The 17,747-nt window shown below is 38.0% G+C and overlaps 1 protein-coding gene across 1 annotated transcript in view; it reads right to left on the reverse strand.

Moving 5' to 3' along the window:
• GPC6 (glypican 6) overlaps positions 1-17,747 on the reverse strand; it is an 801,791-nt gene that overhangs the window by 304,697 nt on the left and 479,347 nt on the right. The window lies entirely within an intron of this gene.

Consider the following 17,747-nt stretch of genomic DNA (forward strand, 5'->3'; position numbering starts at 1 on the left):
TGACTTCCAGCCCAAAAAGCTCAGCAGCCTCTGCAAAGCAGGATGTTAAGTGCTGCAGAGCTGCTTCTGTGTGAGCAACGAGGGCGGCATCATCAGCAAAAAGCAGCTCACGGACAAGGTGATTCAGGGTCTTGGTGTGGGCCTTCAGTCGCCTTAGGTTGAATAGGCTTCCATCGGTACAATATCGGATGTAGATGCTGTTTTCTTCATCGATGTCTGCTGTGGCTCTTTGGAGCATCATGCTGAAGAAGATTGTGAACAGAGTTGGTGCAAGAACGCAACCTTGTTTCACATCATTGGTTATTGGAAAGGGCTCAGAGAGTGCAACACCATATCTGACTTGTCCACGCTGATCCTCATGTAGCAGGATGATCATTTTGAGGAACTTGGGGGGACATCCTAAACGTTCCAAGATCTGCCACAGGCCTTTTCTGCTCACAGTGTTGAAAGCTTTGGTAAGGTCAATGAAGGTTACATAGAGACCTTTGTTCTGTTCCCTACACTTCTCTTGCAGTTGTCTGAGAACAAACACCATGTCTGTGGTGCTCCTATTGGCTTTGAAACCACACTGACTTTCAGGTAGAAGATCTTCTGCAATAGTGGGTACTAATTTGTTCAGAAGTATTCTTGCAAGGATTTTACCAGCAATGGAGAGCAAAGTAATACCTCGGTAATTTGAGCAGTCTGATTTTTCTCCTTTCTTCTTGTACAGGGTGATGATGACTGCATCACGGAGATCTGGTGGTAGTTCCTCTTGTTCCCAGCAATGCACAACAAGCTCGTGGAATTTGGCATGGAGTGCTTGACCTCCATGCTTCCAGATTTCAGGTGGAATTCCATCAACCCCAGCTGCCTTGCCAGGTTTTACCTGTTGTATGGCCTTAAGTGTCTCTGCCATAGTAGGGGCTGCATCCAATTCATGTCTCACCGGTTGTTGTGTAATGTGCTGAATTGCTGAGCCTTGGACTACACGGCTGGCACTGAAGAGAGTCTGAAAGTGCTCAGACCATCGGTTCAGGATGGAGGTTTTATCTGTTAGAAGCAGTTGACCATCTGCACCGAGTAGGGGGCTTTGAACCTGGTGTGTGGGTCCATACACTGCTTTCAGGGCCTCATAGAATCCTCTTTGGTCACCCAAATCTGTGCATAGTTGTGTCTTTTCTGCTAGGTCGAGCCACCATTTGTTCTGGATGTCTCAAAGTTTCTGTTGGAGCTTACTGCATGCAAGACGAAAGGCGGCTTTTTTTATATGGCAAGATGGCTGAGCAAGGTGTGCTTGGTGAGCAGTTCTCATCTTCTTCAGCAATTCCTGTATCTCTTGATTGTTCTCATCAAACCAGTCTTTGTTTTTCTTGGAGGAGAACCCTAGGGACTCTTCAGAGGACTGCAGGATGCAACTATTAATATGTTGCCAAAGCGCTTCTGGAGAGGGATCTATGGGAGTATCTTTAAGTCTAGTTTGAAGGTTTCCCTGAAAGCTGTCTCTCACTGTGGCTGTTTGAAGATTGCTGACTTGGAGCCTCCCCCTTGGAATGCCGCCTCTCTTAGGTTTGGGCTTGAAGTGGAGGTTAAGTTTGCAGCGCACAAGGCGGTGATCTGTTTGACATTCTGCACTCGGCATCACTCAAGTGTGACGGACATCACTGACATTTCTCTGCTGTACTAAGATATAGTCAATGAGGTGCCAGTGCTTGGATTGAGGATGCATCCAGGTTGTCTTCAGGCTTTCTTTCTGTTGAAAGATAGTGTTGGTGATGATGAGCTGTGGTTCTGCGCAAAACTCTAGCAGGAGGCGTCCGTTGTCGTTGCAGTTTCCAACGCCATGCTTGCTCAGGACTCCTTTCCAGGCTTCAGAATTCTTACCTACTCTGGCGTTGAAGTCACCAAGGATTATGATCTTATCATCTGCAGGAACATTTTGGGTGAGGAGGCGCAGGTCTGTGTAGAATTTGTCTTTTGCCGCTGGGTCAGCTTGGAGAGATGGGGCATATACGCTAAAAAGAACAACATGTTGCTTGTTGTGTAGAGGGAGGCGTAAGGACATAATGCGATCGGAATGACCTGCCGGCAGATTTTCAAGTTTGGAGGCAATGGAGTTTTTAATCATGAAGCCAACTCCTGAAAGATGTCTTTCGGTTTTGGGTTTGCCTGACCAGTAGAGTGTGTAGCCAGCACCATGTTCTTTAAGGCTGCCTTCCTCATGAAGACGAACTTCACTGAGAGCAGCAATGTCAATGTTGAGTCGTGACAGTTCGTGGGCAATTAGAGCAGAACGACGCTCAGGACGTCCACTATCCCCAGTATCAAGCATGGTTCTGATGTTCCAACATGCGAGTGTTAGTTTGAGCACACCTTTGCAGGCAGGTGTATGCCTTTGAAATCTCTTTGTTTTTGTTTGACCGCATGGAAGATGCCGGTTGGTCGCGGTTATCCAACCGGGTGTGGAGATGAGCTTTGTTTAGGCCACCTTTGCTAGGCCCCTCTCCGTGTGGAGCAAGCAGTGCTGTCCCTAGAAAAGGCTGCTTGGTCATTCAGGATGCTGCCGCAAGAGACTGTCATCTCCGGGGTCAAGTCTCTAACGACCAATATCCTGAACCGCCTGCATGCAGGGTTGGGTCTGCGGCTTCCAGCTGCTTCCTATCACCTGCCATTTTCAACCCTCACCTGTCGCTACAGGGCTTTGCAATGTAGGTGAACCCTTCAAGCCCGCGCAATGGATTTTTTAGGCGAGGCACAGCGTGCGCAGAACTGGCCCCACCCTTTACTCCTAAGGTTCATCTGCCACGGGCTAGCGAGCTTGGATGGTGACAGCGAATACCTCAGTACGTAGGTTTGGTTAGAGTATCCTTCTCTTAGATGGATGGCCTTACAGGGCTAAACGAGCTCCATCTGCCCGGGTTTGGGGTTGGAGTTGTCCTTCTCCTAGGATGGTTGCCAGATGGCTAGAGAGCCCATCCTGCCCGTGGACACACTTTGTCTGACCCTTCAGCTGAGACCTGTCTGGCATGGGAGACCCTACCGGCGGCACAAACCACCTCCAGCATAGCTCTCAACCTCATGAGGGCACGCAAGCTTCTCTCCCGCGACAAGGGGGTGTCCCCGGAGAAGTGTTTCACTGTACTCCAGTGTAATTACACCTTCCAGGTCATCAAGAGGATGCTTGTCTGTCCATAAGCATCTGTGAAGGAAATGATCCCTGTCTTTAAAACTGTCCTTTTTCTCTCCCTGCTCTTAGTGATATTCATTGAATGTCTGAAATGCAATGAAAGCAATGAAAAGATCGATCCTATTAACACCAGGAGAGGCAAACAGCATAGAAAAGCTTTTCCAAACCTTTTATCAGGGCTATGATATAGAGAATACAATGGGGAATCAACTCCAGCCCTTGTGGAACCAGATACATAAGCAGTAACAAGTGGTGTCTGCTTAAGTTAAAAAACATATCCTTACAATATTTTAGATACATATAAAATGATATATAGATGAGACAAAAAACTAAACAAAACCAGTAGTCTTTTTCTAATTGATGATATGCCTTCCTCTCAAACAAGCTTTCCTTTCCGTAAGTTAATTGTCTCCGAGTGTGACGCAGACACGTCTGTACTGCTCCTGGCTCTGGAGGTAACTTGAATGAGTTCAGCTTGCAGGTCTCTGCTCGTTTCATCCTGCAATGTAGACTTAACACTTGCTTTCATGGTTTCTTGCCTTACCCAAAGAGCCAATTCAGGCAATTTAGAGAGTAGTCACAATCCTAGAGTGCATTTACAACACACAAGGAAAGATATTTTGACTTTGACATATGGGAAAAATAATCACAACTCACTTATCTGGGAATGTGATGGACTATCCACACAGATACAATAGAATGGCTAAACTATTTAAGGGCTATATTAGGTGACACTACCATGTCCAAGATGATAATACAAGACAGCAACTGAAGTGATTCTGGATTCCCTGTTCTCTCATATTTCCCAAACTTGGTTTAATAAAAAAAGCATAGCCCCAGAATTTGGCAGCTCTGTGCACCGCAGAGGCTCTCTGCTGACTGATATTTTTTTTTCAAGGTAATAGAACAGAGAAAAGCAGCCAGTGATGATATTTGATTCTCATTTATGTTCCATATGCCTTGGTATCTCTCACCTTTTGACCCAACTGATCCATGTCTGTTACGAAAATCCTACAGTCAGTAATGAGGACAGCCAATTTCTTTCTCTGAAAGGTCAAGCTCAGAAAGAAATCCAACTCCTAGTTTTCTCAAAGGTTGGAATAAAACATTCCTTTCACTCTCCTTTGATCCCAGGACACATCTGATCTGGAGAGAATTACTACAAGTTCTCTTGCTGGTACAAGAGACTTCCAGCATTCATGATTCAAGGGATCTACAAATAGCCCCAAATAGGAATCCTCTTGTTTGAGCATTTAAAACTATTGAGAGAATCAACGATTTAGTGATTAACTACACGTATTAATTTAAATGCTGCATTTTAAAGCTGAATTTGCATCTGCATGCTTTCTCTTTGGAGGGGTTTCTTCCTTTACGCGTAGCATAGTGCAATAGATATATGTTTTGCCTGCAATGGATATATATTTTCAGGCTCTAAGGTATAGAGACTCAGGAAGGAAATGTGTGAATTAGCCTGTCCTGAGGTCTATGGTACATCCTTTTGGACTAGGGATAGTGATGCCAAAGGAGTTTTTGTTCTGATTTTCACATTTTGTAGATTTTAGGAACACAGTAGTTGTAAATTTGTAGAAGATTAATATTTCTAACAGTTTAAGTCTAATGCCGGAACAGGGAGCTCAAATTCCTTTAGTTAATTAATCTTGTTTAGACTCCTTTCCAAGGTAGAGCTGAAGGATATCAGAAGGCCTACAGAATGAAACATAAACATAGGTCAGAGTGACCCAAAAGCCAGAACTGGATGAACTCCAAGAGACTTTTGTGTGCCTGAGGAAGAGGAGTTGATGAAGACAGAGGGTCTTCACGACCCCAGACCCAATTCCAGGGGTTGGTCCAGGGGTGGGACTGGGGCTGGACTGAGAAATGTGTAAAGTAATGATTGGAGGGATCTTATTATAAAAGCCATGGAAACAAGAACTGAGGTACATGCATGTCATCATGTATTCATGTGGGCTGTAGGCCCTGTGTTAGTAAAGCACCTTTACTTTTTATCTTACCCTACACTAACATGGCTCGAAGTCCTGTTTTGGGGGGGAGGGGTCATTCACGGCATCAATAGAGAAAAAGAATTTTTGTAATAAGCAATGTCAGGGGACCAGAATCTGTAGACACTCTATCCTCCCTTCTCCCCCAGTACAATTAGTGCCTATCATCTCATCCAGGGCAGGTTTTAGCCTCAAGTTAGACCACAGGTATCCTGTAATATAATACTTATAGCATTTTTGAAGATCAGCTTTGTCTGTTTGCAGTCATGGTCTGACTTTCTTTTTGTGACTAAGCCAGCAGCAAAAGGCAAAAGGCACTGAGGAAGAAATACTTTAGAAAATCTGCAGATAACAGAAGTGTCAGAAGGAGAAATCTGATTCCCTTCAAGCATCTCATTTCAGCTGAGATAGACAAGGACAGAATACAGAATTGCTGTTTTGTTTCACCATACAAAGCACACTATTTGAGGATATCCATTTGAATAATTTAAGATTCGTTTCCCCTTAAGAAATTAATGTAACTCTTGAACCTCCAGAGTCTGCTTACAGGCACTTTTGCATATGGCACTGTGTGAAACTTCACATATTGGCAAATGAGCATGCTATTTTAGGCAAGACAGTAATAAGTCAAGTTAAATCTAAAACTAGACATCTGAGAAAATAGCCTTTGGTCTCTGTCTGGAGGTATAATATTCTAGCGTGTGACCAAGTCAAAATGACTCAATTTTATTGGCTTTCCAGTGCTATATTGATCTTTTAAATAAGGCTATATGAAAGTAGAACAAACCCTTATTTATACTGGTAATTCTTAATATAAGAACAAAACTGATGGTGATTGAGACCAGAGACCAGTTGGAAAGTTTGTTTAAAAGCATCCTTGTGGGGCTCAGACCAAACTTTCACTGGCCTTATGGCACTATACACATACTGTGTATCATGTTCCCATATGTGCTTTCTAAACATCATTTATTCAGAGATGCAAAACACTTAATCACAAAAATTAAATTTTGGCACTTAACTGGCTGTATCCATTCTTAATTCTTTTAGGAGGAGGAGGTTGTGGATTGCACCCTCTTCTCTGAACAGATTACAGTGATGAGTACTAAAAAATACTGGATTTATACCAACAGTTAAGTTTTTCTGTGAGCCCTTTCCTCACTGAGAAATCAGAATTCCTTTGGACTGAAATATAAAGTGAATGAAGGAAACTTAAATAATTAATGACTTGAAACAGAAGTAGTCAGTGTTTTTACAAACCTCCTGGCACCAATTTTAAATAAAAGGATGTTAATTCTTGGGGGAAAAGAAAAGTTTCTAAGGTCCTCTCAAGTGTTTCAAGTGAATGATTTGAACATCTGGCTAGGAAAGCTCATATTTGAGCATGGGAGGATTAGGTTACACAAACCAGTCTCTGGGCTATGGAGGACTTGAACAGAGTCGGCAATACAGCACACCTGAGACAGAACAAGTCCTAGGAAAGAAATACCTGGAGAATTTCATATGGTAATACACATATGTAAAGCTGAAAATAAAATATAAAACATGAAATTTACATTCAGGAGGAATGCATGTCTATTATTATCAGCACACAGCTGCCTGAATGTTACTGAATGCAACAACAACTTGCTCCTGCCACTGAGCTTTCAGAAGCCTTCTCCAGATAGAAATGAGTGATCCACAGTCAGGGGACCCGGGGACACTGAGGGGAACCAGCAAACCATGTTCAGCCTACTGAAAAAAACTGGGAGCAAACCACACATGAGAGCAAAACTAGCAGAAAAACTGTAAAGCTGTAAGGAAAAATGCAACTCCTAGAAAGGAAATGCCACACTGATGAATACCTTAGTGTTCATTTATGTCCACAGCTTTAATTCCATTACTTTCCATCTATTTCCATCTATTTCTCAACCTCCTTGTTTTTTTGTTTTGTGGGTTTTTTTGTTTGTTTTGTTTTATTTGTTTGTTTTTAAATTTCTGGTACAGTAAGTGAGTTGTCTAGAAAATATATTCTTAAAATTTGCCTCCCTACATCTTTATCTTTCCCAAATGTCTGAAAATCCATGTCTACAACTGAGCAGTGTGCTCACAAAGACTTTATACCTTTTGGATATTCTGATTATAGGTTCTGAGGGGATTATTCTCTTCTATACACTGGAGCAAATATTGTTTCTCTTCACTATTGTGAGCTTTTCCTTATTGTCTTCTGTGTTCAATGCAAAATTGAGCTAACAAGATACTGAACAACAACAAAAAATACAAACAGAGAAATTGCTCTGAAATATTTTCATTAAAAGTATGAATCCCAAACCCCAAATCAACAGCATCAAGGAAACCTGTTTTCCTTTGAAAATCTATGTACAATTATGTGCTATAGTGGTATCATGAGAATCCAAACAGAAAAAGATGTGTCCCATCCAAGCTTTGCATTGAATTAATCTGGAGGGCAGAAAAAAAATCATAAATACTGCCCCATGCAGTGAAATGAATTCAAGTCAATCCTTTGGAATAAGGCCTTAAGGTTACAGATGTAAATTGTCTGCAATAAACCTAATACATCTCTCTCAGGCATTTAATTGTAGACATTGCTGATTGATTCACTGTATTAAGGTACAGCAAAGATTGTTGTGATATGAATTAATATTAACTGTTGAATAACACATATATGTCATAACCTGTTTAAATCAATGGTTAACCCTCCCCTCTTATTTAGAGCTGGAGATCTCAAAACAGATTACTTGAAATGAGAAAGTGATAAGCAGTGTACAGAACGAATACCCTAATTTATTTAATGTCATTTTAATAGCTTCAATTTACTTTTTTGCTTAAACAAATGTCAAGTTCAATTGAAAATGATAAGTCTTGGATATTGTTGGTAGTACATCTTTTGTGCTCAAAGTTACTGACAAGATGTTAACTAGGCTTATTTCTTGCCCAGCACTATTAACTATTACTTCAAACAGAGCTCCTAAGATTTCAAGACAGTTTTTGGACAGTCAAGACTTCCTTGTGGCATTAGAAATTACACTCACATTTTCTTCTTTCTTTTCTCAGATTGTTTATTCCATCAGGAGCGATTTACTCTACTTGGAAGGTGTGTGCTCTGAAACTGTAACTGTTTCTCCAGTACAAGTTTAATGATAATGTGTTCCTAGTTGCTATGGCCCTATCAAATTCATAAGCAAACCTTAAACGTGAATAAATTAAACCTAGAAACACAGCATTTGTCAGACTGGATCAGACAACTGGTCTATCACAGTGCCCTGCCTGTCTCTGGCAATGATCAAATACTTCATGCTCTTGAGCAAGACAAAGTTTGCCTAGTGTACCCAAGGCAATATTTCTCATAGGAGAGAGAAAATTTCTTCCTGGCCTTCACAGGTGATGGATTATTTCCTTAAGCTTAAGCATTTATTATGAGTTTGCTTTTGCTTCTTTAACTAGAAAAGTAATGGATGTCAAGTCAGAATTACTTATATGTAAAAGAATACACGTGCTTTTTATTCAACTTTTCCTTTCCACCATGGAAACAAGTGTTGCGAAGTGGTTTATGCATAAATTCACAGAAATCAAACCCACTCATATCAATGAGTGCAGAATCTAAGGAGAATCTGTGGCAAACTGTCATTGTGTGTTCTGCAGTCTCCAGCATGTCTTTGTCAAGTTTACCAAAGGGTTTCTTGTTCTTTCATTAGGGTAACAGCCCCCTTAACACTCAATAATAGAAACGATTCTTTGTTTTCCCCCTGTCATTTTCCATAGCTTTGACTGCTTTTATCATGAGAAGGGATTTTGTGTTTGTTTGATTTTTAGTTTTGGTTTGGATGCCTTTTGGGTTTTTTGTTTTTGTTTTTGTTTTTATTTGGTTTGGTTTGGTTTTGTTTGGTTTTTTGTTGTATTTTTTTCTTTTTTTAGGCATATACTGGCTCCTCATTAGACTAAGGTATTCCTGAGTGATGCTATTTATTTTATATACATCTTCATGAGACAATTGTTTCAGTCACAGCAACATTTGCCTTAAAATAATAGGATGAAAGTCAAAATTATAAGACATAATGACACAAGAGAGTAACATTATTTCATTTACAATGTCATCATTATGACTTTATTGTTTCTATCTTTTATTTTTATTATTTTCTTATTTGAGAAGATCCGCTGTGGGTTATTTTTTTAGCTAAGCTATAACAAACAGCACAATTAATGTAAAGAAGAAAAGTTCCACAGGGAAACTTTTTCTTTAGAAAAGCCATTCTCTCTATCCTTCTCTCATGGCTTCTCATCTTCCAGATTAAAACAAAACAAACAAACAAAAAAAAAAAACAAAAAACCCTCACTCCCTAAACCTATAAAAGATCAGTTATTTCAATTATTTTCACTCATGAGCACGATACTCAACTTGGCTGACTTTCATAGACACTAATGCTGCTCAGGGGAAGGGTGTCTGCATCTGCATAGTTTGGATTTTAATTGCCAAATCATGCTAATTAAGTAAAGAAACTTAATGCACTGTTATTAATAAACATCCAACCCATTGTCTACTTTCTCATCCAGATCATTAGCCTATATGTTATGCAGTACTGACCTAAGCTACATAATGGATTTTTCTCCAGCACCAAGATTCAAAATTGCCTTGTTTTCCTTTCTTTCCCTTAAAGAGTGTTCTGTCTTAAGAAAAAAATTGTGTTTGTTTGTTTGTTTGTTTTTTTTAAATTTCCCCCCTATAACAACAGTGCTTTATAGTGGGCTTTATAGTCTGATTTGAAAAAACAAAAATCCAAACCAATTACATTTTTCATCCCACCTTTATTTTTTCTTTAAACTAGGAGGCTGAGAAAACCATGATAAATATACCAATTGAAAAGCAATGTTTTGATACGTAAACTTAACATAGTATCACACTGTATCTCTGTTTCTATCTTTACATGTAGCATAGTGCAATAGATATATGTTTTGCCTGCAATGGATATATATTTTCAGGCTCTAAGGTATAGAGATTCAGGAAGGAAATGTGTGAATTAGCCTGCCTGAATCAGCTACTGTTCAATGATCAAAATACAAAAAATGTCTTTTATTTATTATTCAGTTTTGCCCTATACTCCGAGCTGCTTAAATGTCGAGTTTCATTTCAGGGTTTATGTTTCTGGTCTATATTTTTTCTGGTGAAGTTATTAAAGTCTGAACTGTGGGAAAAAAAAAACCAAAACAAAATAAACCACTTTTAAAAGAAAACATCTTTTAAAATAAGAATAGTCACTCTCTTATTTTTCCTCAAAAAATGCATATAATACTTGGAGGTTTAAACATCTTGTTAAGAAAAAGAAAGAAATTTTAAAGATATAAATATCTCAGTAATAGTTGCAATCACTGCATATAAGAGAGGTGTTATTATGACTGGTTCAAAAAAGAGTGGGAATGGAAAGGCCATCGGTATTTATAAAGAAGAAAATAATATTTCACAATAAAATACCACTACATTGAAACAGTTGCAATGCTCCATAAGATCACTAGAATTGAGCAACATATTAATAATGCCACATATCTCTTTTTCCTGTGACAAGAAAAAACATCTAACTTTGCAGGATTATGGCATCTTTTATGCCACATCCTTGGTACACACCATTCCATCACCTTCAAGAGAGCACAAATTCAGTCCAGAGCCTTGAAAAACAGGTAGAACATTCAGTGTAGCTGTTGTAATTCTGGGAGGGGGAAAGAATAATTTTTAGAATTACTGGATGAGGCTAGAATCATCTGAACTTATGAAGTATCTGTTATAATATGCATGAAAAAAGCGTAAAAGAGATGTCAGGTGTGTTCTCAGTATATACAGAATGCAAAGCACTACTCATGTTTAGGCTTTATCTTACATGAATAACTTCGCTGAAACATATTGGAATATGTCATCTGAATATGTACTTACCATGTTCGTGAGCAATTTGTATGATAAAATTTATGGAAAGAATCCCTGAACTGAAATGACATTCAGCACATAAATTTTTTCCAAACTCCAGTTTTGGGGATCTAGGTTTCATGAAAGTAACCCCAAAACAGACACACAATGTAAAATATAATGAAAGATGAAATGGACAAAGAAAAAGATGCATGGTCATGATAATGATTGCTGTCCCTATGACAAGTATGAAGTGCAAACTAGAACTTTCCAACTTAAAAAGCAGAACATGCACAAATTTTAACAAAAGCAAAACCCCACTCATTTTCAGCTACTGGTAGCTCATTTTTGTTTTCCAGGTATCAGCTTAGAGGATACCTTGTGGGGAAAAAGAAAAGAAAAAAAAGAAGCCAGAGATGTTCATGAATTAGACAGTATGTATCATCTGTCTCCCTTAAAAGAATAAAAAGTCTTTCTAGAGGAACCTGTATTGCAGTCTACAAAAAAGTAATAATCCAAATACGTATAAAGTGAATACACATAGGTTGTAAGTAAAACATAAAAAAAATCTAAGATCTGAAACACAGGAAACATAGCATTTTTTTATATTATACCTATTAAATATATCTTAAATAATTGCCAAAATTTACAGTTTTTCTCCTTGTTTTCCAAATAAATCTTATTTTTACTGTTTCTCATTGACAGTACAATGTTTTACATTAGAACACAGTTAACACTGTGCTTAAATCCTTTATAAGACACATGGCTCCAGAAAGCAATTTTTTCCACCTCTGCTTGTTAGAAACCTATATTAGGATAAAACAAACTGCTGTTTGGAGATGCATCTCCATCTAACCACCAAGGCAAGAAGTATTGATAACTAGCATACATACTAAATGCCTGGCATAGATTATTACATTTAATTTAGATGAAACCTGCCCTTTATGACAAAAGTTGGGGATTTCAAATAAAAATAAACATAGTGTAGATTATATATATATTTCTGAGCATATCAAGTTTGCAAGCACAGAGCTCATGCAGTACATTTTCCCTAATGCTGAGTATTTTCCTGTGTTTGAATGTGGACACCCCCCCCCCCCAAACCTATGCAGAAATACACAATCTATCATGTATTTTACCAGTTCTTCTTGTAAGTCACAAGGATCTTTAGGCAAGATGCAGGGGGCCACATCTTAAAAGCACTGTCTGTCCTTGGTGAGCCCAGGACTGCATTACTAAGTCCTTCCCCTGCTTAGAAGAAATAGTGATTCCACACACTCTGCAACTTAACACGCTAATAAGGAATGAACTTAATAGTGGTGTGAATAACAAAACACAGCAACAAAAAAGATGCAAATATCCAATTTTGCAAAGTTTTAGAACACCTAAAGTTTTGAAAATACCTCATTTTTAAAATATCAAGTAAGTGAAACATTCAGCATGTTTGAATGTAATTTAGCTCATTTGGTATCTCAGGTTATTAGCTTGATGGAAAGCTGACGTATGTTAATACCTAAGCAGTTTGGTAGTTTATGCTGTAGCACTGAACCACAGAGGACATTAATTCATATGGCGATTTTTGAAGCCAGACTATAAAACTCATAAATATTATATATTCCATTATTTACTTCTTATAAAGGGGATTATCATATAAAACCCCAAATATTGGCTGCATGTAGTAAAAGGGAATCAGAGTATGCAAAAGAATCCAGGTTGTAAATCTGGGAGACTAAAGTAGGAAGAACACATAAAGATGACACTTCATGATTTGCTGAAGACAACACATACCCAGGCAGACAGCAAGAGCCCTGACTTGATGGCCTATTTTCATCATATCCTTTGTACTGACATCAGCTGATGTGACTGCATGACTGCATGGGTCTCGCTAAGGAAGGATGCCAGTGTTTGCTTGGAGAGACTGTACTTATGTAGATTAAGGGGGGCAATGCATACATACAGGAGTTCTTTCTGTAGCTTCATTATTGATTTAGGCACTACTTGCCTCTACCAACTCTTATAGCTGCCTGGATGTTTAATGGTTGAAGCTGCAAACAGAATAACCGTCTCTCTTTCTTTTCTTTCACTGAAAATTCACACCCTCCAGTAGATACATTGTCATTGAATTAGTAAGATTCTGTAAAAGTTGAATAAATCAATGTGCAGGTTACCTTGCTGTTTGAGTGGAGCATCTCCAAATGTTATCCAATCATCTAGCTATTAATTCAGGGGTGAAATCAGCCTCATGCCTTCAGTCTCAAATAGTATACTTCAGAATAACTACAACCAAGGTGTGTATGTGAAGGTATATGCATATCAGTGCATATATGTCTGTTTCTGTGAATTTATTTTTACATTTAAAAAACAGCTCATATTCCATTGTTCGCTGATTATTCTAAAATCTAACAAATAAACAATAGAACATGAGGTTTTTTAAAAAATAGATCAGTTTTATCATTCATTTGGCTCAAATTCCACCACTGACTTCTAGAACCACTGATTTAAGGAATTTCTTTTTGGTATGTTGATTTCAGCATATTTCTTTTTCTTACCATTTTAAGTATCGCTGAGGTATTTGGTTGTCCTTTCCTGAGCTGTATAGAGAGCATCATTATCCTCTCCTATGGTCAATTCCCTGCTTAGCTGACTGTATCACCTTCAAAACTTTATTTGAGAACTTACCTAATTAGCCTTTGAACCACTAATTGGCTATTATCTGCAAATCTCTTTGCTCTTCTTGCACATAAGATTTTTTTTCCTTTCATTATGGAAACATAGAAATTGTCATCCTGGGACAAAACAAGAGGTCACATAGTCTCATATCCTCTCTCTTACCAGACCAAAGACAAGACCTCTCAAGCAGGTGTTCAGTACTCTAAGCCTGCTCCTGTCATTATCTCTTCTGCAAGGCTTCCACTGAAATAAAAGGCACAGAACATTTCCCTCTTGACTGCAGGTGTGCATTGAACAGATGTCTTCATTGAACTGTCCACAGTGACATTTTAATTTTGATTTTTTTCCCCTAAGAGATTACAGTTAACTCAGAACTTAATCACATGCACAAATAGAGTAGATGTCATTTTCAAACAGCTTATATGTACTGATTTGGATTCTGTGCCCCTTAATACTGTAATTCCAAGTTGGTTATGCACGGATACATTTTCTCAGGAAAGAAGCAAATCTATGGTCTAAACTTTTTCCCATGCAAGATGTCTTTTTCGATTTCAATACAAAACTTACTTGCACTTTTGGGCTTAAAAGAAAGGAAGTATAATTATTTTATCATAATAGCCTAATTAATTTTTCTTTATTTAAAAAAAAAAAAGAATATTTATCCTATTTTCTCAAAGACAGACCATAAGAAAGGATGAATCATCCTATTTGAAACATTTCAGAAGCGTAATTTCCAGTATTGCCAAACTTATCCATTTGAAATTTGTGAATGAGGCTCCAGAGACTCACAACTCATATGAAAAAACAAACAAGATTTTTAACAAGACTTGAAAAGACTGCTCCAATAGTGAGTGGATGGTTTTGTTATCCACCATCAGATACCTCAAAAATCCAAGTTTTCACTTTTTGAAAAGATAAAAGTAAAGAATGAGAGTCAAGCAGAGCTCTTTCAGTACTAAAATGATGGGAAAAAAGAAAGAGGACTGCCCCTGGAACAGTATTCCCAGTTCTGGTCTCCAAAATTTAAGATGTGTACAAACTGGAGATTGTCCAAAGGAAGGCCATAAAGAGGGTCAAAGTGCTGGACACCTTCCCTGTGAAGAAAGACTGATGGAGTTAGGCCTTTTCTCCATGGAGAATAGAAATACCAGTCAGGACCTCATCACAGTATTCAAGTATTTAAAGGGCAGATGCAAAGAGAGCAGAGGATTTCTCTTCACAAGAAGCCACCTGGAGAAGACAGGTAGAAGTTGCACCAGGAGAAGTTTCATCTTGACATAAGAAAGAAATTTTTAAAAGAACAGTCAAGTCACTGGAACAACCTCTCCAAGGATGCGGTGGGGGGCCCATTGCTGAAAGTTTTCAAGATGTGATTAGACAAGGTGCTAATTAAGCTCATCTAGGCTCCCTTTCCCACAGATTTCTGGATCAGATGATCTGTTGGGGTACCTTTCAACCTGGACTTTCGGTGATTAATTCCATGATACTAGGAAAGAGTAAGGGGAAAGAGAGAAAAAATAGAGGAAAAAAGGAAAAAAAGGGGGGAAACAGCTATTTTCCCACAGCAGAGTGTGGAGGACCGCAATAGGCTCCACTCAGATAAACAAAGTTCTCCACAGTACTTCCTCCATGTGAAGGGTGAAATGACTACCTCAGTGCTTGTGCTTAATTTGAACTCTAAAGAAAATAAAATCTGAACACTCTCTTGTTGCCAGGGCTGAATAATTCCAGAGACCTTGATGTAGTTTCTGTAGGTCATTATACCAATTTAAATTCACCATGCTTTCATCTCTGCTTTGAATATAAAGTACCTCATACTCATCTGTGTTGCATTTCCTTTTAAGTTTCTAATAGCTAGTTTCAGTTGTTTCCCTCTCAAGTACCTCAAAACTAATTTTTTTTCTTGTCTACCATTCTGTTCTCAAAAGAAGCTGAGCTATGCCAATTTAAAATTATAAATTAAGAAGTTATGGCACTAAATTTAATGACCAAAGTAAATAAATGGGTATTTAGGGGGCTTTTACTGAAATTGTTTCCATTTATAACATAGGTAATGTTGAATTTAATGTCATATAAATAACTTTTAACATATGGAAAATCATATTGCTATTTCAGCTGAGTCACTATCACTCCATATGCACATGTGTATTCCTGATCCCTAGCGCACACAAAGCCTTATGATTTGGTTTCACTAACCGTCAGTTCAGTTCAGTTGATCAACCAAATGGACAAAAACTATCTTAACTGATGAAACTTTAGCCAAACTATAAAGCCTTTTGTATTTGGTCTTGTTCACGTCTCCCAAAGATATTCTCCTGTGCTCTTATAACGCAGTGTGCTTCCACACAAAGTCATTCACACCTGTAGGAGGACAGGAGACAGTGAGGGTTCTGATGATGGTATTTCAAGACAGTCATCCTGGGACACAAATAATCCCTGCTCAACCCTCAGTTCCTGTTGCAGTGCTGTGGTATGACAACAGGATAATCACCATTCTTTCTTGGAAATGCTTGTGGAGCTTTATTTTTCTTGCCCCATGTGGGCTGTGCCCATGGTCTTAACTATGTCTGAACCAGAAGATAGGCTTCAACTTTTTCAGTATATGGCTTCCAGATAAGGAAGATTGTCCCTCTTAGGTCCTCTTCAACATTACTAGGACTAGTAGAACGGGAAAGATGTTAAACTTGCCTGAACAAAAAATGCAGTGCCATTCTCTCACTCATAGAAATGTGGATTCCAAAAAATCCCCAGAGTTAAAGTATGTTGAAACTAGGGTACAAAACTGGACACAGGAACAATTACATTTGGTTAAAAGAGCTCCTAAAAAACCACCCTTTCATTAGCAGAATCCTGAAAAACAAGTGAAGAAATACCCTCAGGAGGCCCTTTTTTCTTCTGAGAAGAGATGACAAATGTGAAGAAAACAGAATAAGAAAAATGGAGAGACACATCTCTGTGCTATTTGAATAGTCAAAAAAGAGAAATGGCACAGAGAAAGTTCATTGAAAAAAACATCAAAACCAAATGAAGACTAGAAATTACCATTGCAGAAGTGAAGACTTGAAATAGCTTTCAATAAAACTTTATCTTTTATTTTCCTTTTCCTTTGCTTTCTTTTACTTTCACTCTTACATCTTTTTCTATAAATTTCTTCTCTACCTTTTTGACTTTTTTCTCCAAATTCCCATCTCAGATAATTACATTTCATAAGAACATGTGTTAATTTCAGATGTGTATTCCTTCATGACACTACTCACTGGTTTCCACTCTCTTTCCAGTGAACAGTGAGATATTTCCTATCAAGCCTAGAGAGAAAACAAAAATGTAAAATGACATATTATGGTACTTGCAACATCTTATCTCACTGAATAAGGACAGGGTAAGCATGCAAATTATTCTCTTAGAGGACCCTTTAAAGAAATGCTTATCTACATCTTTCCTCTTCAAATGGCACTTTTTTTTTTCATCAAGAGTAATTTCTCAGAGTACATGTAGCAGTCATAAATATCTAGCAAATAAATGTGCTTTGCAAATAGTCCCAGATATAATTTCCAATATGCATTATTTGGATTGGCACATCTCTCCCTATGAATTATTTTCAAATAGTCCACTGCTGTGGACTAACAATATCGTCCATCAGTTTTAACTAGACAAATAAAAGATGCCTACTTTTGTCATCACCAAAAACATAACTCTGTCATCAAGATCTCACTTTGTGAAGTTCTGTGAATAAGTAGATACATGGTTTCTGTAACATTATTCTTTTAAATACATTTAAAAGTTTTCATAAATATATTTTTGATACCTGAAAGCAAGCAAGCTATACTTTTATGCCTCTTTTCTCATATTATCTCCATACTACATTAATTCTCATTGTGAATAATTGTATTTACAATTTGCAAACCTGAAGTCTTTAGAGTAGCTTTTTGTTAAAACACACAGGTTAACAAGAATGAACTTTTTTTAGTCAACCAAACATCAGTACTTTTTGAAGCTCTCATATGCAAACAATATTAATCTTTTA

The sequence above is a fragment of the Pithys albifrons genome, chromosome 1 (assembly GCF_047495875.1).
Source record: "Pithys albifrons albifrons isolate INPA30051 chromosome 1, PitAlb_v1, whole genome shotgun sequence".
Taxonomy (NCBI): domain Eukaryota; kingdom Metazoa; phylum Chordata; class Aves; order Passeriformes; family Thamnophilidae; genus Pithys; species Pithys albifrons.